General features: G+C 41.4%; 1 long non-coding RNA gene across 2 annotated transcripts in view; it reads right to left on the reverse strand.

Moving 5' to 3' along the window:
- The window catches only part of LOC135363078 (uncharacterized), a 28,529-nt gene extending 7,397 nt beyond the window's left edge, over nucleotides 1-21,132 (reverse strand). For both annotated transcript variants that reach the window (XR_010408801.1, XR_010408800.1), the window contains exon 1: nucleotides 20,559-21,132. This is a non-coding gene — a long non-coding RNA (uncharacterized LOC135363078). The remainder of the gene's footprint in view (nucleotides 1-20,558) is intronic.
- Between the last annotated feature and the right edge of the window lie 3,085 nt (nucleotides 21,133-24,217).

Raw genomic sequence — 24,217 nt, forward strand, 5'->3', positions numbered from 1 at the left:
GACGAAGAGGCTATGAATCTGAAAGGTGATCGTCACTGTTTTGCCACATCTGCTTGAAATTCCACAGCTGGCACTGAATCCTAGAGATTACCACAATGACTAATGAGTCACAAAGCTCCCAGTCTTAAATGCATTTGTGAAAATGTTCAGGGATTCGACCCCAACTTCTCAACATCAAGAACTAGAGGTGTGAGAGCTCCCAGACATCAGCTAGCTCATCTCTTGCCAGGTCTGGATTTTTCCCTTCTGGATAAGTTTCTAGCAGATGCTTTAGCTAGTCTTGTTTTAAATATCTTAAATGATGGCACTCCCTCCCGTTCCCACTGAAATTCTATTTCACAGTCCAGTGGATCTTATCGCCAGACCGTGTTTTCAAGAACGTTGCCTAAAATTCATCTTTTGTTAATTTCTTAACATAACTCACATTTACTCACTTTGGCACCTCACCTGTGAGCAGCCTCGCTCCCTCATTGGCAATTAAGCCAGTAAATCTACAAATGAGCGATCACCAGCCAATCGCTTCCCTCTATTCCTTTTTCCCTGCTGGATAAACCCAGCACACGGAGAATCTCAGGGGACTGGCATCCAGTGGCTTTCTCTCCTTTTTCCTCTGTGTCTTCAGTTGTCACCTCATCACTCTCAGTGGTTGCATGGACCGTTCCCATCCACCAGGCTTGGCTGGGGACTCCGTCTCAACACAATGCAGTTGTTCCCCGTGTTCCTCCCTGGCTCTGACTCCTCGAAGATTCCTAAAACCCGCTCTCACCGACGCAGAGCCGGGACAGTCTGCGGAAGGTGCACACTGCAAAGACAGTCGAGGCGGAAGATGCCACCCGTCTCCTTCAAGGAGCTCCACGCTTCCCCCCCTGCAGTGTCTTGTCCATTCTCGTTGCAGCCCTCACTGCTCACGCTCCCCGAGGCTTTTCTTCTGCGCATCCTCCTCACTAGCCGCGAGTCCGGCCCTTTGGCTTTTCCCTTCCCAGTTCCTCTGAAGCTACATTCCCCCTGCCCTATTTCCTGCCCCCTGACATACGTCATCACACTCATCTTTTTCTCCTTTGAGGAAGACCAACCTGCGGCCGGTATCACACAGTACTCCTTTCACCTTTTCACGGACCAGGAGACAGACGGAAAACGTGGTCAGGTGACTTGCCTGCGGTCAGGCAGCTAACAGCAGCGTCGGAGCAGAACTCGCACCCTGAGCCCGCGACGCCCCATCCGCGGCTCTTCTTGCTTCTCCACACCACGTGTGCGACAGTGAGAGACCCGCCATGGAAAGAGGCTTTGCTCTGGATTCCGTCGTTTGTCCAGGAAGGTGCCTCAGACCTAAATATACTTATTTCACCTGCCGGGAAGGATCAACTTTGTAACTTCCATTTCATAAGAATTGCGTATCGTGGATGTTGTTTTGATGATGAGCAACAAAAGAACGGTTTTCTGCAAAGTTAAAGTTTTCCCCCTTTGCACTTAGGCCAAATGTGTCTCACTATCTAAAAATGCTGAAGTGCATTCTATGATGACTGGAAAGTAATTAAATAGAATTTACATTTTGAATCCAAGAAAATTACATTAGGCTAAGGATTTATAAAGACCATTTTTATTCTGCTCTGTTCTTGCTTGAACTAAACACCCACCCAGCCACAATAAAAAAAAAAAAAAAAGCTGCTTTTGTCTTCATGAACTAATGTCACTTGAGTTGTTCTGCTTTAGAATCCACAGGACTAGAGCGAAAAACAACAGAAAGAACAAGCAGTAACTGGAAAGTGAACAAGTCGGGAGGATGTGACTAACATACCTGCATACTGCTTACTAAATTGCTTCGCATTGCCACACAATATGAACTATGGTCTGCTTCAATTTCCACACTGTTTTAAGTTTTTGCTTCACTACTCTGGTTTAATTTCAAAAAAAACACAGGGTTTCACAGTTATAGCCAACTGCTTATCCCAGGCAAATTAAATTAAGCCCCTGGCATGCAACTAAAAGTTTGTTTCGCGTAATTGAGCAGCTAATGGGTATGGATGAATTTGAGGTACAGATAAAAATATTGTTTTCAGAGAGCCTTTCTGATTAGCATGCGCTGAAATGGGCAAAGAAAAATATTTATGCAGTCATTTTTATAAGCATGTTCAAATCCATTGGTTAAGCTCCAGGGAAGATTTCAGAGGGTTCTGTCCTGTCTTTACATGAGGTGATCTGCTCGTTGCTAAAAGAAGGCTAAAACCCTTCGCCAAAGACATCTTGACATTCTGCTGTGTCGACGCCCGGCCATCTTTAATAATGCTTGCAGGACGCATGCTATTCCCATTACTGGCCTGTGCCTTCCCTCAGTGACTGAATGGGTCTCCACTCTGAAGAAACGTCATTGATTCATCTTATAAATGGCCTCATCTAATAAATGACCTTATGCCACTGTGCCACGGTGTTAGTGGGATGGAGGAGAGAGGAAACAAATAGTTGGGGAGGTTGCTCTGAAATATTAACTATTTATTAATATAATATATTATATATAATATTATATATTATATATAATATAATATATTATGTATAATATATAATATATATTATATATTAATATAATATTATATACAATATATTATATTATATATTATATATATTATATATATATATTTTTAGATTTTTATTTATTTGACAGAGAGAGACACAGCGAGAGAGGGAACACAAGCAGGGGGAGTGGGAGAGGGAGAAGCAGGCTCCCCACCGAGCAGGAGCCCGATGCGGGGCTCGATGCGGGGCTCGATCCCAGGACCCCAGGATCATGACCTGAGCCGAAGGCAGACGCTTAACGACTGAGCCACCCAGGCGCCCCTATTATATATTATATTATATATTAATATAATATTATATATAATATAATTTATATTATATATTATATATAATTTATATAATATATGATATATATTATATATTATATTATATATATTAATTAATATAATATTTTTTCACTGCAAATTGTTTATTAAAACACAAAGCAATGGACAGTGAAAAACATCCTGATTTTTTTACTTTTTGGGAGTAGGGTGGGGCATGTAAAGGGTAGGGACAGATGGAGACAGCCCAGAAGGAAAGACAGCTCTATCCACCCCTACTGCTTTCCCGGGCCAGCCAGATTCAAAGCCCTTCACTGTGCTGCTAAATGCATGTTGTGGCCACAGACAAAGAGTTGGTTTGACCTCCGCAGGGAGAGGATGGGAATCTAGGAACTACCAGGGCTACTACGAACTTGACACTATTCTCCAGTACTTGGTACAGAATAGAGCAGCCAGGCCCAATCTGGAGGGGCAGGGTAGGTTTCCTGACAAGCCAGGTTAGGCTGATAATGGTTGAAGAGGCTGCCCTGAGCTCAGAATGGGCAGCTGGTCCTAGCGTGTGAGAACATGGTGGAAGGAAAATCCAAGGAGGGGACTAATCCAGGGTCAAATTTCTTTTCATTCCCTGGATCATGACACACCAGGGAAGAGAAGAGTCAAGAACGCCTCATTCCTGGAACTTGTTACATCAGTTCCCTATTGCTTTGCTTGTTTGCTGTTAGAGTATTGAATGTCAGGGCAGATGACAATTTCTCCGAAAGAATCTCCTTCTGTGACACTGTGTCCTTTTCAACAACATTAACGACAAAACAAATATGCATTTTATTTTCCACATCTTATAATTATAAAAGAAATGCAAAAAAAAAAAAAATCCCACAATGCTTATCCAGTTCACATGCCATTTAAAAGTCAGTTAAAACTTTAAAGAGCTGTTTTCAACGACAGCTGTCATTCAAATTGCATCTATTATTTGTCTCAAATTCCATCTATTATTCCTGTACATATATGATCTTCTGAGGGTTTTATGTTTGTTTGTTTACTGTAATTTTGGTTTTCTTTTTAGATCTCTTGCCCATTTATAATGAAACAATGGAGGAAATGCTTCAGGTAGAGATTAGCTTATGCCAGACACACAGAGCAGGTGCCAGAAGCATCATTTCCCGAAAACTGAAGTAAGGTTGTTGTGGGGATAATCCTCGAGGAGATGCATGCCTCAATGGTCTTCCATGCTTTTGCATCAGTTGGTCCACACGTGAGCCTGTCACATCACATCATGCTAACTGTTTTAAGTACGTCCTTGACCTTCAGTGAGCTCTTCCTGGAAGTGTTCTGTCTCCAAGTAATCTGTTTTCCATACCTCCATCCAGAACTGGTCATCAGAGGCCAAAAAATGACCGTCTTATGACTTGGCTGCTCATTTGCTGAGCTAGGAGCATAGCATCTTAACAGAGACTTTCAAGTTTAAAATTGTTATGAAAGTCAATTGAAATGCATCCCCTCCCCTTACCTCAAATTCCTATGTTAAAGTCCTAATCCCCGGTTCCTCAGAATGTGACCAAATTGGAGATAGGGTCCTGATAGAGGTAATCAAGTTAAAATGAGGACATTAGTGTGGGTCCTAATCCTCTATGACTAGTGTCCTTATAAAAAGGAGCAACATGGAGACAGATACATACAGAGGATGATGTGAAGGTACAGGGAGAAGATAGCCATCAACAAGCCAAGGGAAAAAGCCTGGAACAGATCCCTCCCCTACAGTCCTCAGAAGGAACCAATCCTGCTGACATCTTGATTTCTGACTTCTAGCATCCAGAACTATGAGACAATAAATGTCTATTGTTTAAGCCACCCAGTTTGCAGTACTTTGTTATAGCAGCTCTAGCAAACTAATACAGGTACTCATTTCCCATGCCCATTTAATAGATATTGGAGACTGACCGGAAAATGTTTCTGTATCTACCAGTGGAAATGCCTCACTCTGGCTATTGAGCAAACTTTAAACAAGAAATTCTGATTTTTCAAAACGCTCAGTGGGGAGTCAGCTTCTCCCTCTACCTGCTGTTCCCCCGGCTTGTGCTCTCTCTCTCGCTCACTCTCTCTCAAAAAAATAAATAAATAAATAAAATCTTTAAAAAAAAAAAAGAAATTCTGATTTTTCTATGCTGCTCATCAATCTGCCTCAGATTAAATGCGTTCTTATTCCTGGCTTGAATAAGAAAATTTTACTTTTGTTTGCCCCTTTACAGTTGTAGAAATTTTCTTCCTACAGACTAATATTAGTCTAGCAACTCATTTCTATCCCCTTTGAGATCAAAAGTCCAAACACATTCTCTTGTGGGTGCAAACGCAACAGATGCTAATTGCACATCATTTTGTTGCTCACTTACTATATCAAAATGCATAGCAAATAGAAACTTCCCTTTATATAACATATATACATGAGCCAAATGCACACACACACACACATACATACACATCTATATCTATATCTATATATGTATATATAGATATAGATATATTCTTCCCCTTTCCACAAATTCTAGCTATGTACCCTGAAGCGGTCCACCCTGGAGGTCACATGTAGAGCTCTCAGCTGGAATGGAAGGGGAGAAAGGAAGGAATTTAACATGTATTTACCACTATTATAAGTATATAAAGTTAAGAAATAGATTGTCCTAATTAATACTCCCACACCCTGTGAGTTATGTATTGTTACTTTTACAGATAAAACAAAATGAACTCGGAGTGGTAATGATCACTCACATTTGAGTGTTCTGGCCAGAACGGACACCTTCCCATTTCCCTAAGTCTTCATTGCAATCACACCCATGCACACATATGTAGGCTTCCTCCCAAGGTGGAGGGAACTTCCAAAAGATCCGGAAAAGGGCACCATTCGGTCCTCCATGACCATGGCAGTTTCCTCCTTGAAAGTTTCTGTGGCAGGGCCATTAATTGAGGCCAGGAACACCTGGAGGCAGGAGATCTCTTCTCCTTACCTGTCAGGACTTGGTTCCCATGCCATTCATCTCCCAGGCCCAGGGAGTGTTTAATGAAGTTGATTTGGATCAGTGGAGATCAGTGTTTAGGCCATCCTCCAAGACCTCTAAAACGTCCGGGAAGCATGCCCATTTTTGGCAAGGAGTCCAGTGCTTATTGTGGTTTTGTTTTTAAATAAACCTCTCTAACATTTTTTTTTCATTGCTTATTTTATTGAAAGCTCTTTCAATTATTCAAAACAACTCAGTCAGAATTTACGGAGCACCTATTTTGTGCCAGGCATAGCTGGGGTATAAAAAGATCTGTGAGATACTGCTCTAGGAACTTGAGGAACTAGGAAGATACAGTAAACCCACAAATAATACTAAGAAGCAGAGGTGAGAGCTATAAAGGAGTACATTAAAGAGGTACAGAAATTTAGACAAAAGAGACTTGCTTCTGATTGGAAAAAGTCAGGGAAGACAACATAGATAAGGAGTTAGCATTTGATACGGTGAGCAGTAAGAAAAAGATTCCTAAAAAGAAAAAGAATTGGGGGTTATCAAGGAAGACTCAAAAGCTCACGCTGATGGAGAATGGGAGCAATGGGCAGGCCAGCTGGAGAAGAGGCTGGAGATGTAGGTGAGGTTCAGGTCTTGTCAGGCATTTGGCCATGGGAGAGCATCTGGATTTTCTCCTAATTATAGCAGGATCTCTGAAGGGTGTTAAGCTGGGCAGTGGCATGAGGCCAACTGGCATTTTGAAAAGAGAAGTCAAGTCAGAGTCCCATGTGGAGAATGTGCTGGAGCCGGGAGTTGAGCTAGGAGACAATAGCATTAGTCCACTTGTGACAATGTATTTTATATAAGGGTGAAGCTGGGAGATATAAAGGTAAATAAATTTGAGATGTATTTCGGAAAAAGAAACAAGAATTTACTAGATGAAGGTGGAGCAGGACATTTAAGCAGACAGAACAACATAAGCAAAGATTCAGAGGAGAAAAAATGGTGGGTCTACTTGGGCTTCGGGGAGACTAGAACAGCATAACTCTTCCTTGCAACAGAGTCGTGGGGCATGAAATAGCATTATCCTCACTCCTTGGTTCCAGCTTTATTTCCTACCCCCCACCTCCACCCTCCACACATGACTCGTAAAAATCAAAAAAGTCAAGGTTGCTAGAGATAACAGCCCCCTAAGCAAACACAGAGGTCAATATTCCCCAGGATGTGTAATAGTTGTTACGTGAGATGCCTCTTTAAAAAAAAGTGGAGGGGCTTTGTGGTCAAATAAGTTTCGAAAATGACTTTCATATCCCCTTCCTGGAAAATGACAAAGCACATTAACATGCTAAAGACTTTGAGATGTCCTCCAACACAGAGACCTACTTAGCTTTGTTAACAGTTAACCTATTTTTTTCCCAAACTAATAGGGTTTGGGGTTCCTCAGTCCATAGAAGAAGCCTAGGGATACTATGTGCCCACTGACCTGGCCCACAGGACCGGCTGCATAATTTGCAGGGCCCAGTGCAAAATGAAAATGCTGGACCCCTTATTCAAATGTCATTAAGAATTTCAAGACAGTGACAGCAGAGCACTAACCCAAGTATGGAGCCATTCTAAGCATGGGATTCTGAGGGACTGCACTGAGCTATCACAACCATAAAGTCAGCCTTGAAGACACATTATCTTCAAGTCACAGAGGGGAAAGCAAAGCCCAAAACATGAAGTGGCCTCTCCATGATCTCACACTGGGACAATGGTGGCACCAGATCTGATCCTGGGCCTTGTGATCATTTACAGCATGCCAGACTGGCTGCTACAAGGTAAACCAGATGTTTTGGGGGTGGGTCTTGCTGGTACATTTGTAATTGACGTCACTCCCCATTCAGGCACAACACACCGTCTCTGGTCTTGACCCTCCTTCAGCAGGCTCTAACCACCCTGAGGGACCAACTCTCACAGTGCTTACCAGTAACTTGCTACTCAAGCTAATTCCACTGCTCTGTCCAGACGTCTCTCTGCTTTATTGCAGCTGGTCATAGAACCTAATTACTACCCTAACAGCAGGGCTGGGGACAAAGTAGAACTTTTAAAAATATCATGAACCGCCTGACCAGAGATGAATAAGAAAGCTAGGTTAGCAGAGGGGAGGAGGAAACCATGATTACCTGACTCTTGCCTTGTTGGTGAGAAAGAAGCAAGTATTTCCTATCCATGTTACAGAAAACATTTTAACACAGTGTTTTGTACATAGTAGGTGCACAGAAAAAGAAAGTGTGCTTTCTTCCTTAAAGGTAGGGAAGCTAGAGAAGTCTATGTGGAAACAGAATGAGCAGATGCGAGGAACTCCAGTGCCCTGTGAAACTATGAAGTAGGTGACGCCTAGTTCTTCAAGAATAAAACAAAGGAGGACTTTAAAGGAGAGATTGAGGATGAGCTCTGGACTAGGCCACCCACGTATTTCAGGGACAGGAAGGAGAGGATGCAGGCAGAACATGGGCCTTAAAAAATACACACACACACACACATACACACACACCCAACAACAACAACAACAAAAACAACCAGAGGGGTTTAGAGAGGAAATGAAGGGTATAGAGAGTTTCTACTGTTTTGCCTGCTTTATTAATCAGGGTTTCTCAAAGACACAGAACCGGCTGGATATATCTACAAATATAAAGATATTTATTATGGGGTGCCTGGGTGGCTCAGTCGGTTAAGCAGCTGCATTTGGCTCAGGTCATGATCTCAGGGTCCTGGGATCAAGCCCTGCATCTTTGTCCTCGTCTGCTTCTCCCTCTTCCTCTGCCCCTCCCCTTCCCCCTGCTCATGCTCTCTCTCTCTTTCTTTCTCTCAAATAAATAAATAAAATACATATTTTTTAAAAGATACTTATTACAAGGAATTGGCTCATATTATTATGGAGGTTGTCTAGTCCCAGGATCTGCAGGGTGAGTCTACAAGCTGGAGACCTAGGAGAGCCTATGGGATAGTTCCAGTCTGAGTCTGAAGGGAGAACCAATGGTGTAAGTTCCAATCCAAAGGCCAGCAGGCTCAAGACCCAAAAAGAGGTGACGTTTCAATTTGAGTCTGAAGACAAGGAAAAGCCAATGTCCCAGGTCAAATGTATTGGGATAAAGGGCATGCTCTTTCACTTGGGGGAAGGTCAGCCTTTTAAAATTCAGACCTGCAACTGATTGAGTGATGCCTACCAACATTAGGGAGAGCAGTTTGCTTTATTCAATCTACTAATTTAAATGTTAATCTCATGCCAAAACACCTTCACAGAAATACCCAAAATAATTTGACCAAATATCTGGGCACCCTGCGACCCAGTCAAGTTGACATAAAATTAACCGTTACATCTGCCCAACATCCACTCTTTCCTGTTTTAACTCCATGACTCTATTTCCCTTTAGGGAACCACACTTGTCCACACTCAATCCATGTAGTTGGGCCAGGGCTGATCCCAACCCTAAATTTCCAGGAATGGACAATGAGAGCGTTTCAACCCCCTGGATAGAGTGAGTGATTCTGAGACAGACCACTGAGTCTCACTCAGATTTTGGGACTTGGCCTATAAGCTATTAGGAGAAAGGAAAATAAAATGAAAAGGGAAGTTCTCTTCTGGGGTTAACACGTTGGTAGGCTATAGAGCAAGAACTGCTAAAAAGACCTGTGGGAAGGACCTACCTAAGATTAATGCCAACACACAAGAACGGAGCTGAGAGGTGAAGAGAGAGAAAAAGAGAGAAACCGAGGCTTGGTGACAGGGTTTGGTTTGAGCCCTGAGACAACTTTCCTTAGACATTTTAGTTGCACGAGTTGCATGAGTTAGTTGCTTTGAGTTTCATTTCATGTGTAAGCTGATTTAAGGTAAGTCCTTTTCTTTTGTAAGCAATGAGTCCTGACAGATGCTGTGAGCACATTATGGGCAGAGAATAAGCAAAGGGAATGGGCCTCCCTTATCTTAGGAGCAGTGAGCAAGTGGCTGGCAGCTCTGCTTCCCAAACGGTCCTTTTGAGCTAAGTTACAGCATCGCTGAAGGCAGTTTGAGTGAGCTGGACTTAGCTTCTGAGGCTGAAGCTAAATCTATCAACTACTAATGTCACACTATTAACTGGAAATGATTCTGTCCCTAAAATTCCATCACTTTGACAATAAAAATCATCTGGTGCCATTTACTATGAGCATATACAGTGTACTGTCAGGGCTGGGATTGGGGACAGTGAAAGAAGAGCTTAAAATCCCATTCCTAATGCACTGCGTGGTGGGAACCGAATTTGGGACCCTGGATGGTTCCAGGGACAAGTTAGAAGGACAGGCTGGGGCTCCCCTGACATCACGAAGGTATAGGAATAGGAAGCCCCGGATACTCCACCTTCCATAGCCACAACGATTCACAAAAGCACGTGGCTCAATGCCCTTCATGAGAAGCCCAGAACCCAGGGGAAAGGTTCCCGCGCCCCGGACAAGTGCCAATCCAGCCACATCAGAGCCAGTCTGGAAAACAGAGAACACTCTCTCGCCAGAATCCCCACTCCTGGGACAGAGCCCAGAGCCATATGATGAGGAAGGAACTCCCAGCGCCCCCTGTCTCCCTAAGGAGCGAAAGAGTTGGAACACACGTCCAGTGTCCCAACTCTGCTGAGTGCCACCCAAGGGTCTGGCTTGTATCTTGCCTCTCGCAGGGAGTTGCTAGTCCCCTGGGATCACAGAGAACAAAGTCGTAGTTTGCATGGGTGTGCGGGAGGGCACGCACCACGGCTCTCCCCTCAGGCTCAGCGCACAGTGAGCAGGCCCTAAACCCCAGCTGCTCCCTGAGGAGGGAGAAAGTCCAATCGCACATCTAATGTCCCAACTTTTCCTAGTGCTGCCTGAAGAACTGGCTTCAGTCTCGTCTGTCTCGGAGCACTGATGGGGCCCGACATACACTAGCCCCTGGGGGCCACAGAGAACAAAGACGGCGTTGCGATCTAGCACACAACTAGTCACCACAGCCGCGCCTGCCAACCCAGAACAAACAGGCAAAACCCCTCAGATCCCAGCTTCTCTTTGGGGGAGGGAAAGAGTTGGACGAAGTGTTCAACAATCCAACTTTTCTGGGGGCTGCCTGAGGAATTGGCTTCCGTCTCGTCTGCCTCCGAGTACTGACAGCACCTGGCACACACTGGATGCCTGGGGGCTGCTAAGAACAAAGAAAACAGGTTGGATAAGCACTAAGCTTTGAGAGGGCTCCAGAATCTCTGACTGGACATATTGCTGAGTGTCTTCTTCTTCTTCTTTTTTTGTTTATATTTTATTTATGTATTTGAGAGAGAGAGAGAGAGAGAGAGAGAGAGAGCATGAGCAGTGGGAAGGGGGACACGGAGAGGGAGAAGCAGACTCCCCGCTGAGCAGGGAGCCTGATGCAGGGCTCGATCCTGGGACTCCAGGACCATGACCTGAGCAGAAGGCAGACCCTTAACTGACTGAGCCACCCAGGCGTCCCTGAGGGTCTTCTCCTTTACAGTCCATGAAGACTGGGACAAGTGGCTATTTTATAAAATGCACAGACACCAACATAGAAAGTCAAGGAAAATAAAGAGACAGGGAAATATGTTCTCCCCTTTGTTCCCTCCCCACAAAAGGAACAAGATAAATCTCCAGAAACTGATCATAATCAGATGAGATATATGATTTACCTAATAAAGAATTCAAAATAACCATGATAATGATGGTTCCTGAGGTCAGGAGAACAATGCATGAACAAAGTGAAAATGTCAACAAACAGAAAAGATGTTTTTTAAGTATCAAATAACAATCAGGTTGCTGAAGATAACTGAACTGAAAACACACTAGCCAGACAAAGACAAAGACACCGCAAGGAAAGAGAACTACAAGCCAATATCCCTGATGAACATAGATACAAAAATCCTCTATAAAATCCTAGCAAACCAAATTCAACAGCATATTAAAGGGATCATACACCATGACCAAGTGGTATTTATCCCTGGGGTGCAAAGATGTTTCAGCATATGAAAATCAATTAATGTGATATACTTCATTAACAGGATGAGGGATAAAAATCACATGATCATCTCAATAGATGCAGAAAAGGTGTTTGATAAAATCCAACTCCGTTTCATGATAGAAATGCTCAATAAACTAGGTATAGAAGAAATGTACCTCAACATAATAAAAGCCATACATGAAAAACCCATAGCTAACATCATACTCAAAAGTGAAAACCAGAAAGCTTTTCTAATACCAAGAACAATGCAAAGAGGCCCGCTCTTGCCACTTCTATTCCACACAGTCCTGGAAGTCCTAGACAGAGAAATTAGGCAGGAAAGAGAAATAAAAGCACGCAAATCAGAAAGAAAGAAGTAAGAGTCCCTGTTGCCAAAGGCATGATCTTATATATAAGAAATCCTGAAGACATCACACAAAAAAAATATTAAAACTAATAAACAAATACAGTAAAGTTGCAGCATACAAAAATCAATATACAAAAATCAGTTGCCTTTCTATACGATAATAACAAACTACCTGGAAAGGAGATCGGGAAAAACAATTTCATTCACAATAGCATCAAAAAGTATCAAATAAGTCAGCGCTAACTTCAGCCAGTGTTGATTTCAAAGTCCTCTCCTTCCCCTCTCCCCTTTCCCTCCCTTTTCCTTCCTTCTTTCTTTTCTTTTCTTTCTTTTTTTTTTTTTTTTTTTTTTTATAATTTTCGAGCCCTCTACTGTTCCAAGCACTATGCCTGTCACAAAGGTTAGGAAAACAAGCACTGAAGCAGTTTACAGACGGTGTTTGGAAAGGTCCTGGTGGGGGGTGGGGGGTTGGGGTTGGGGTGTAGCAAAGCGTGTATCACTGTTAGAGTACTGTACCTGACTCCTGAATTTACCTTATTTTTAAATTTTTCATTCTATTGTGCTATATTACATTTGTCTAAAATATTTGAAAGCCTTTGGTAATGAAGATGCATAAATAAATTATGTACATACATCTCTTCGTTATTTTTTTAGTTCTTTAAAATATATAATGGTTTTTAAAAATGAAAATTCAAGCATAGACAGTAATTCTTTTATGGTAATCCTATGACTCTTGTTTCAATAAACAAAGTGGTATGTATTGCTTCGAGGAAATATAGGTACATTGATAGGACAAAACAGATTGCCACGAAACCAATACTTGGTTTATATATATAATATTCCGTGTTTGTATATGTAATGATTTAGTGTAAGAGGAAAGTAGTAGCAGATCTTAATGGGGGAAAGAATGAATATTCAATAAACAGTGCTGGAGTAACTACAGCATTATTTTGAAGAAAAAAAATTACCTTAATCAAATAAAACTTCTAATGGCTTAGAGTCAAATGTTAAAAATTAGCCTCAAACAAATGAGAAGAAAAATATTTAATCCTTATCAGATCTGAATGGGATGTTTGGAATGTCTTTTAAAGAATTAACCAATGTAAGAATTAAAATAGAAAAGGGTAGTGGAATTGGTCATAAAATGGAAAACATTTCTATACAAAAAAAAACCCAAAAAACCAACTCTCAATTGGTAAACAATATACTGAATGCTATTATTTGATATGAAATATGCTAGTTCAATACAAAACTTCTGTAATATAAAGAAGTTAAAGGAAAAACTTAAGATAAGCACTATCATGATTATAACCGTGGGCCAAGGGCTGTAAGAAACTAGAAAAACAAAAATCATAAAGGGCCCTTAAGGACAATCTCTCAATGCTTTTTTTCAAGAAGCATATACGTGCAGTAATCTACTCAGGTCAACTCAGTTTTTAGGATTTTCCCTAAGGAAATAGTCTGTGGTGAGTTAGAGAGTCGTGTTATCAGGATTTAGATGGAGTCTCATGCAGAACGGTGAAACACTGGATGTATCCTCAATGTCTGACAATAAAGGAGTAATCAAATAAATTTCAAAGATAATGTAATAAAATGGGGGAAGGGTTCATGAAACTACTTCAAAAATAGCTTTAAAGAACTAATAATTTTAATTTTTTTAAAGATTTTATTTATTTATTTATTTATTTATTTATTTATTTATTTATTTATTTGATAGAGTGAGAGAGAGCACAAGTAGGCAGAACGGCAGGCAGAGGGAGAGGGAGAAGCAGGCTCCCCACTGAGCAGTGAGCCCAATGCGGGACTCAATCCCAGCACTCTGGGATCAGGCCCTGAGTCAAAGGCAGCCGCTTAACTGACTGAGCCACCCAGGCACCCCTAAAAAAATAATAATTTTAAAAACAACTTTAAAACGTTAAGTATGATTCCAAGACTATGTATGTAAATAAATAAAATAGCAGGCAATAGGAGCATAAGTAATTTTTTTTTGAGCATAAGTATTTTTTAAAAGTGCCTTCCATTTTTTCTCAATTGTCTACAATGAGTATATGTGAATTTTACAGGCAATACCAATTTTTTTTTTAATTTCAAGAAATTTTAAAAAGAAAAAAGAAAATTCATTTCCTTCATACGCTTCCCTGATCTTCAGAGAAAAAAACGGAGGAGGAAAAAAGTACATTTAAGAGGACTGTATTTAAGCCTCCTGTTCCCAAAGCAACCTCAGAAAAGATGGCCCCTCAAAGTCCCATCTCTTATTCGGGCACACAGCCCGTGGGGTCTTGCACAGCCTGAATACAGCCATGGGCTCCTGCAGCTGCTGGAGGTAGGGGTGGGACATTCTCTGTAGACGCTCAGTCCCCTGGTCTCCTTGCAGCCTTTTCTGGCCAGGCCAACTTCACAGAACGAGGAAGCCTCGGAGGACGTATCCAAGCTTGGTTTAACACCAGACTTGACACTAAGGAGCTGATGACAAATGCTGGCCTGGCTCACAGAGAGGCCACGTAGAGTCTTACCAGCCAGGCTGCCCTCCAGGTTTCCCCCATCCCTGTCTCCCTCTAGCTGAGTGACCACGACAAAAATACCTAACCTTCTGGGTCTCCGTTTCCTCAACTGAAGGAGCGATTATAATTTCCACCTCACAGTGCTGTGAGCAGGGCTTCTATCCAGACGGCACATGCTGGTACGGCTGTATTGATTATTAAAATACTGAAATTCTTCAGTACCAGTTGGCAAATAACGGCTGCCCTCGGCCCTCCAGTGTCCCCATGGTTTCTACTTGCCTTCTCCGTAATCTTCCAGCTAAAGGCAGAGGGGCCTCCAGGGCCCTGCTCCAACACTATTCCAGGGTGCCATTGGAATTACCCGTAAAGGTGCCTTATTGTCGTTAAATAGTTTGAATATTTTCTCTGGTTGCGCGAATTAAATATGGATGAGGTGATTCACGTGGGTGAGATCATAGACTGAGGAGATTTGGAGCTTTTTTTCAAAAAGCATATACGCGCAGTAAACTGCTCAGGTCAATGGGCTGTTTTGCCTCTTGGGACTAAGCTACATCCCCTACAAAGGTGAGGAAGATTGAGGAGAGGCGGAAGAGCACTGACCTGTTCGACCCAGAAGCAACTCTCTGGCCTTTAAGCGCTGCTGCCCCCGGGTCCAGAGGAGCGGGCAAGGTCAGCCATGCACGAAGCCTCATTATGTAATCACCGCAAGGGACCTTCCTGAGCCTCGCTACTTGCACAGGAAGAACAAAACTAGTTCATTTTTACAATAAAAATAGTTTTTCTGAAGAGAAAATACATGACCTTAGATTTTAATAGATCATCGGAGAGTTTTTGACACTGATAAAGTTTAAGAGTTGGACTTCTGGCCTATCTCGCTTCAGGGCTGGGCTGCCAACTCTTCAGAAAATAGCGTCTAAGAAAAAAAAAAAAAAAAAGCTCTTAATTTATGATTCTGGTCTTTTCTTGAAGGCATTTTTGTCCATTCTTTAGAAAAGACAGGCCTAGGACAGTCTGCTCGGACATACTTCATAGGAGAGATCTCTAATTCTGGTAGACACCCCTCATAATGAACAATCAACACTCTTACCGTTCTCCAAAACATTTTTTTTCCCTTGCCCTTTTATGTGAAAATACTGAGAAACCTTCTAGATAGTGATCATCCAACACAAATTTGTTTAAAAATACCATCTGATTTTTCTGGGAAATTCGCACATTAATGATACTAACGTGATTCCAACTTATACAAGAATTACTTCTTTCTTGTTCTTGATTAATGTACTACAAAAAAAATATGTGATATAAAACTGGGGTAGCTTTGGAGCATTGGTATACGGTGGGAGTGAGAATTACACTGATCCGAGTGCAATTAAATGGCATAGAATTCAGATACTTTTTTTCACATGTTCGATTTCCTTTTGAAAAATGTGACTTCCTAACACTATATGCCCTCTTCATTCTCAGTCCTTCCTTGTAAAGTCCTGGGGAAAAGAGAACAATCCAAATTCTGTGCTCATGTCTTTTGGGGGCATTTAATTTGCATGCCTATTATACCGATTTGGAAACCTGAACTCAAAAGGCTCTAGTACCCCTAAAGACAGTCTCCTGAACTATTACTGTTTTGTTTTGGCTTTTTTTTTCCTCTCTAGGATTAGAAAACCTTCTGAACCTCATAACCAGAGTTTGGATGAGGGCAGCTTGCACTTTTCACAGGTGTTCTTGTCTGTGACAAAAGACAAATTAAGTCTCCAAAATACTCATCTGCTAGCTTTTTCAGATGACTTCTATTTCAAGGTCTTCTCTCTCTAATTAGCCTCCCCAAATGGACTGTTTAATGCATAACTAATCTTGAACTTGCTCTTTTCTCTGACTGAAGAGAAAATTGCACTTCATTTTGTTGAGCTATGGTGCTTATGTTGCACATTTATCAGCAAGTGATATTTTAGAATTCTAGATGGCAGCTCTGAGTTTCCTCATTGGCAATATTAGACTGGGAATTACTAATGATGAATATATAAGCCCTCTTTAATATACAGTCTAATCAAAATTGTTCTAAATATTTAGCTTCTTAAATTCAAATTATTTTCCTAAGTATATTAGTCTAATGTGAAGAAACGTTCCTTTTATGGTCTAGAGGAAAGTTGAAACATTTATAACGTTTGTCATGTGGCCAGATAGATCACTGATAACAATATAATGCAGTCTGTTGATTTTAATATCTTCCTAGCTCTGCATCTACGTTATTTTAATCTATTTCTATTAGTTTCTTTTCAACAGTAAATAAAATACTTCAAAAAAAAAAATCTTAGTCTGAAAAAAAATGGCCATGCTTGCTTTGTGTTGTTTTACCAAAGTCATTTTTTATTTTTAATTTTTTTTTCCAAAGTCATTTTTTAAAGTTTGCTTTTGTTTGTTCTTTGACTGCAAGTAAAGAAGTGGAAAAAAATACGTACATGCAAGCTTGAAATACACTGGCAAATAGAGTTCACAGCATGATCCCTTCTAATGCTTGATACCACACTTCTGTAGGAAACAAACAACAGGGTCTCTCTGTGCCTACAAGCAGGCAGAGTTCCCTTGAAGTGAACAAGACTCTGTGGAAGGACTGCAGGGCAAGTACTTAGGGGACCAAGAGCCCAGGGTATTGGAAAAACTTCCCTAATGTTCCTTTCTGAAAACTGTAACTCCGGGCACCTGGGTGGCTCAGTTGGTTAAGTGTCTGCCTTCGGCTCGGGTCATGATCCCGGGGTCCTGGGATCGAGTCCCTCATCCGGCTCCTTGCTCAGCGGAGAACCTGCTTCTCCCACTCCCTCTGCCTACTTGTGCTCTCTCTGTCAAATAAATAAAATCTTTAAATTTTTTTTTCAATTAAAAATACATAAATAAAAGCTATAACTCTTACCTTTTAATAGGAGCCTTGAATTGAATAGTCAGTAGGAACAAAACCTAAAAATCCTCAGGTCTAAGGGTAGGGAGATATCAACCAAGGAAATATCAAACTGGGGAGAGTCACAGAATCAAAGAATGAATAATGGTACAAAATAGGCGCTGTGCAGTTGACTTCACAGGAAAAGGCACTTAAGAGGTGGAAGAGGGGAGGAGAAGGTCCCAAACATAAGGAAGCAGGAGGATAAACCCTCAGAGGTTATGTCTTCACCGCACTATACCCCAGTTGCACAGATCTGTTGCCAACTGAACACCACAGAAAGATAAAATGGGACTCAGTCTCGGCTGAGTCTGAGCTCTAGGACGATAGCTGGAAACTGTTCTCAGATTCCAAAATTAAGATTTGCCACAGCGCTAAGTCTCAACCCTTCCCACACCCTGTGCCTTCTCCAACCCCAGTTGGGAGAGTGATCAGTGTTGCTTTCTGCTGTCTGCTGTTGCTGTGTTTCATTTCTCCAAGTCTAGTGAGGGGGCTGAAAGTAGACCACAAGTCGAAGCTTCAGTGTGATCTCCAACACCAAGCTAGCACACAACTAGCGCCAGGGAAATCGACGAGTTAACTATGTGGCTGGTGCCACAGGTGGCTAAAGGAAAAATGGGCTGTGTTTTGGGAAGATGGTGCACTCAAGGATGGAGATGCACACAAGATACCTAGGGGGTAGGGGAAGGAAGCCATAATGATTAACAAAAGCATGTGCCCATATGGAGGAAAAGGTTGGTGAGAGATTCCCAGCAATGGATGATCTCAAAGAACCCAGGAAAATGTTCCAGGACAAAGTAAACTTTAAATGTCTACCACAGATTAATGCCAGTTCTGGCCTCTCTTCCTTCCCTCTTGTCCGAGAGTTGGGGAGGAGGGCAGAGAAGAGCTTGCAGAGTAAGGGAGCCAATCACATCTTGCTCACCTCCTCTTGGGCCCTGCCAGGCCAAAGCTGGAAGAGGGGAGAATATAACTTTCAATAAACTTTGAAGTTTTGACTGGACAGACATCCAGGTGGCAGAATTGACACTACTCTGGAAGTGAAAGGCTATTTTATTTTCTGATGTGTGATTTCATCAGGGGACAGAAAAGAGCCAGTCCCTGAAGTAGGTTTGCTGCAGTAGTTGTAAGAGAAAAAAATTTTTTTCAGTTACTTTATGACTGTCCCTTAAAAGTCTCATTTGTTCAATGACAATGATAACATAAAAATGCACATAAACATATAAACAGGTAGGCAAAAGCAGGTCGTAGAACAACTCTAGAAATAAGCAAGCATTCCACGGAGAAGAGGAATTAGGCAAGACTGAATATCTGCTGGAGACATAAAGACAAAAATCTGCATTGTATTTAGGACAATAGAAGAATGGAACTAGGGATGCCTGGGTGGCTCAGTTGGTTAAGCGTCTGCCTTCAGCTCAGGTCATGATCCCAGGGTCCTGGGACTGAGCCCCACATGGGGCTCGTTTCTCAGCGGGGAGCCTGCTTCTCCCTCTGCCTGCCAGTCCCCCTGCTTGTTCTTTCTCTCTCACTCTCTCTCTGACAAACAAATAAAATATAAAAAAAAAAGAAGAAGGATTGAACCATTGGGGCCTCTGATGACAGCAAATGGTTCACAGCAACTGTGCCTTTGAAAAGAAATCATCTCTGGGCTGAAAGCCTAACCTCCTTTCTCAACCTCCAGTGGATGACTGGTCTTGGTTCTGGGTCCACCTGTACCTCCCATATAATGCAGGCAATCACCTTCCCAGTACAAAGCAGAGTTGAATATGGGTTTGGATAAGAAGTCCGTTCTTCTGGAACCTCATCACTGGAATGTGCCGATCATCGAAATTCTTATATCACTGGACTGAGACTGTAACTCCTAGCTAACAGAGTTTACCGACCTAGTCAGATCCACACGAACGATGACCATATGAACAACAGCTTTAGGAGAGTCATGGAGGTGGAGTGTGGGAGAGAAAGGAGCATCATGTGACTACAAGCCAAGATCAACCAGCCTGGTGTATCTCATGCAATGATCCCCACCGTCTCTCCCTCCTCTTTCATCATACTGTGTATAGAAACTGACTCCTTGCATGAATGAACTGTCAACAAGCATTATTAGATACCATCTTGGCTCTTTCACTAACAGGTGGAATGATCCAGACCAACCCATTTGCTTTTCACCTCAGTTTCCTCATCTGCTAAATGAGGGGTTGGATAGATCAGTGGCGTGAGGGGCATAAAGCAAATCTGCTATATAAACTGCAGACCCCAAGCCCATCCCTAGTGATTTGTTGTTCAGTAGATAAAGGGTAGGGCCAAAGAATTTGCATTTGAACACATTCAAGGGGATTCCAATGCAGATGATCCAGAGAAACTTTAAAATACATGACCTCTAAGGTCTCTTACAAGTTACCCTCTTCTACTCAATATTTATTGAGCCTTCACAGAATGCACCATGCCTTCAAAAACCAAATGTGCTCAAGTAACATCTATTTTCATTTGAAATCCATATTCACTGGGTACTGGGTTGGACAACAAGGATTCCAGTCATCATGGTACATCACGGCATGCTGCTGGCAGCACATTGATTGGTACACTCACTTTTTCACTGGTACAGGTTAACTACATGGTTAAACTAAAAGATCTCCCTTAACCATGAGATGTTATGATTCTATCATATCCTTAGGTCAACCATTAGGAGTGGCTAATTTTTCTCTATTATTTAAGACTAAACATACATTTACTCCTCCAGAACTCTTCCAAGAAGTTCTCTGTGGGGTTAAGAATGCTGCTGTAGAGGGTTCAAAATAACCACACTCTGAGTAAAAATAAACTTTCTCGATCCTCTAATTATTTGCTATCTAAAAATGCCTCCATCCTAGAGAGTTCAAAATCTGATCTTCCTCTCAGTATTGTCCTGCCCTCTTTCCTGCTCAAGTTGGCATCTGGACATAAAGGTACACCTGTGTGTGACCACATACCAGAAAAGAAGTGTCATTAGGGTCATGTGCCATCCCCTGGATCCTTGCTGGTCTCTGATGTGCTGCCACTTGTTTGGTCTGTCGCCCATGTGACAGTAGTTGCATCCATTGAAGTATGCTTCTCCTCATCTGGTTCCTTCAAATGCCACATGGGCACCCTCTGCTGAGGTCACAGCCTTAGTTGTAAGGTCACACATGCAATGCCTTCTTTCTGATGCTCGGGCTCTTCTGTCCACCGCTTCTTTCCTTTCCCATCTCTGTCAAGGATAAGGCATATGGTAGGATATGAAGAAATGGGGTGATATCTAAAGCTCAGCCCCCTAGACACCTCCCTCAGCCATTTCTAAAATCCTGTCTGGCACCACGTTAGACGTAGTGTCATGCCAACTGTGGGGAGGCTCTGAAATATATGCTAGGATAAACCCACTGTTCTGGAACATGTTTCCACCACAGAATCCAACAAAGTACAACCCCAAGGGGGGCCAGACTGCTGGGATATTCATGTCTAATGACATGTATTTCTTCTTTCTCCTCCCAGCCACCTCCTCTCAGAAATATGAAGGGTTTTCCCTGTTCCTCCAAGGTAGAAATGGCCCTTAAAGCATATATCAGTCCTCTACACTATGGCTTATAATAAAATTCAGTGACCCAGATTCTCTAGGCTTAGCATTCGATTTATAAAAGGAATTTTGGCAAATTTAAACAACATTTTCCCCCTCTCAACAAAGCCTGGATTTCAATACTACAGTCCCACTGTGAGTTTTTAAAAATATGTTTTCCCACTGAAGGCCAAGAAATGACTTCTCTGTTCCAACCTCCTGTGAAATGATGAAGCCCATTGATTTAATAAGTGCCAAGCCACACAGCAATATGACTTCTAGGAATGAAAAAAAGTCAGTTTAATGTTTGCATAAATATTTTTTCCTGTAAAAACAATAATCTAGATAGATTGCCTCTCAGAAACAGGAAGCTAGGAAGAAAATAATTTATGCAAGTGTAAGCATTGCACCTAGGGCCTTAGATGGCAAACTTAAGACCAAACATTGTTGAGTTTCTCTACTTCAGGGTCTCTTGCAGATGCAAGAATCATAGAAACATACAGAGTGCAGTACTCTAGGTATCATTACTGAGAAAACTGGTACAATGAGAGATGACTTCTTTCAAGAAACTAACAAGATGAGTAGTATCTACTCTTTGACAACATGGCCCCAAACTAGCACTCCAGCTTTATATCCCACTCTGCACCTGAGTCAACCTTCTCTCTCAATGAAGCCAGCCAGTCCACAGACCTTCCGATCCACTGATTGCATTCCTGTATCTGTGTCTTTGCTCTCACAGTTAGGGCTTTAAAGAGTAGTCAGCAAATCCGTTAGGATTAAGTGAATATCAAAAATCTTGTCTCCTGCTTATATTTTCATCAAACGAGGTAATCTTGTGTTGTTACAAGGATGGAAGTACCATATTTAGATTCCTCTTACCAAAAAAAGGGGGGGGTACTATAGCAGTATCTTATTTTGAGGGAACAAGAGATGATGTCCAATTTCCCTTTGCTATAATTTGTCTATTCTTTTTGAAAGGACTTCTGAGTGGGAGCCATGAAGCTGAGTCTGGCTCTGAGAAGAGAGAAAAATGGGAGAACAAACACTGAGCAGAAAGCAGGGAGACCACGGTTGTTACCATAGTGATGAACATCCAGTCCGGATGGTGCTGTTGCCGGCTTCTGCTAGTGAGTGGGAGAAAACCACCTTCCTTCTGGACTAGTGTAGCTGAGGACAGAAAAATCTGAGGTGACCAATTTTAACTCTCTACTTGAGCCAATGTTTATTAAGCACCTAAGTGGTTGGCAATGTGCCGGAGGGTTTAATGTATGCAAACCCAGAAAGTTAGGGACTAACATCCCCATTTTAAATATGAAGAAAGCTAGGTTTCAAGAGAGTAAATAATTTGTTATTTAATGAACTAGCTAGTAAAAGGGCAGGGCCAAGATTTAAATCCAAATCGTTAACTTAATTCAATCTAGTTTATTTCCACTGTAAACGTGTTTTCACCAAGCCACAACTATGCCTTTCAAATGACTTGGCAGGAAAATTGTATCCCTTTGACTAATGAAAACTTAGGGGACTCTATGGTGGTTACTCCAAGCTTTGACATTTTATAGTTTTCCCTGTCTTGCAAGTTTTATAGAAAAATAATGTATATTAAAGCTTTCTTTCCTTCATTTATAAACTGAGTTGGTTTTCTGATAACAGCTTAATTAATTAAGAAGTGATCCTAAATGACAGCTTTCAGTGTATTTTGCATTAATGTGACAGCAATCAACAGTTTACTGACTGTAAACATTGTTTCCTAGATAGACAAAGGTCATGGAATGCTCTCATACAGTCTTTTTCTTCCAAAAGCAGAAGTACCTTTGAATTTTTAACAATAATGCCATATTACCAGTGAACACAAGAAATAATATCAAAAAATTTAAGACATCCATAGTTCTATTCCTATTCCCATTCCTATTCTATGACAGTAACTGTTAGTATTTGTCCTTTCTGAAGATTCATGCAGAGTGTAATAGTTAAGAGCATGGATTCACATTCCAGCTTTGCCACTTACTAGCTGTGTGACAAGGCAAATTAACTTCAGCCCTCAATATTTTATCTGTAAAACAGGAATAATAATACTACCTACCACATGTGGCTCTTATATGGAAAAAAAATGAGATAAATTATGCTAAGTGCTGATCACAGTACTTGGCACGCCCTAGCACTTTATAAATCATTGCATAAAAATGTATATATCCATCTTTATATATATTGTTTACATAAATGGATCATGTTATACATATTGAGCTATAATTCTCACTTAACAAAATATCTTAAGACATATATCCATGTCTATATGTAAGAATCTCCCTATCAGTTGCCGCATAATCCTCTACAGTACCCTTTAACCTCACATGGCCTTTCTGCAGAGTGTGTCTGAGCAGAGAACAAGCTCTCGGTGTCTCTTTTCATGAAGGCACTAATCCCATCATGGGGCTCTACACTTGTGACCTCATCTAACACTAATTACCTCCCGTAGGCCCCATCTCCAAATACTATCACATTGTGAGGTTAGGGCTTCAACATATGAATTTTGGGGAGGACAGCAATGTTCAGTCTATAACATATTAGACAGGGTAACAGATTTTTAAATAGTAAATGTTCATATGCATATCAGACTTTCTACAATTTATACTCCTACTGAAGTATGCAAGAGTGCCCAATCCTCTACATCTCATCATTAACATCAACAACATTAACTATTGTAACTCATTTTATTCTTTGATAATCTGATAGGTAAAACATTATATCTACCTTTGATTTGCATACATTTGATTATTCATGAAGATAAATATCTTTTCCTATGTTTATTGGTGGGCTATATTTCTTCATTTGGGAATTTCCACTGTATATCTTTTGTCTTTTTTTCTATACTAATATTTTTCTTACTGATTTCCATGAGTTCTTTATACATTAGAGGTGTTAACACTTGTCTGTCAATACTCATCCACATCATACTTTCCCATGGCAATCAGACTTGACCTTTATGATACTCATTACACTCAAAGGTATTTGTTCAGTGTGGGTTCCTCATTCACTGGATCACAAGCTCCATGAGGTCAGGCA

This window comes from Mirounga angustirostris, unplaced genomic scaffold (genome assembly GCF_029215605.1).
Source record: "Mirounga angustirostris isolate CCGP_5_RB_7025 unplaced genomic scaffold, mMirAng1.0.hap1 SCAF_18, whole genome shotgun sequence".
NCBI lineage: Eukaryota > Metazoa > Chordata > Mammalia > Carnivora > Phocidae > Mirounga > Mirounga angustirostris.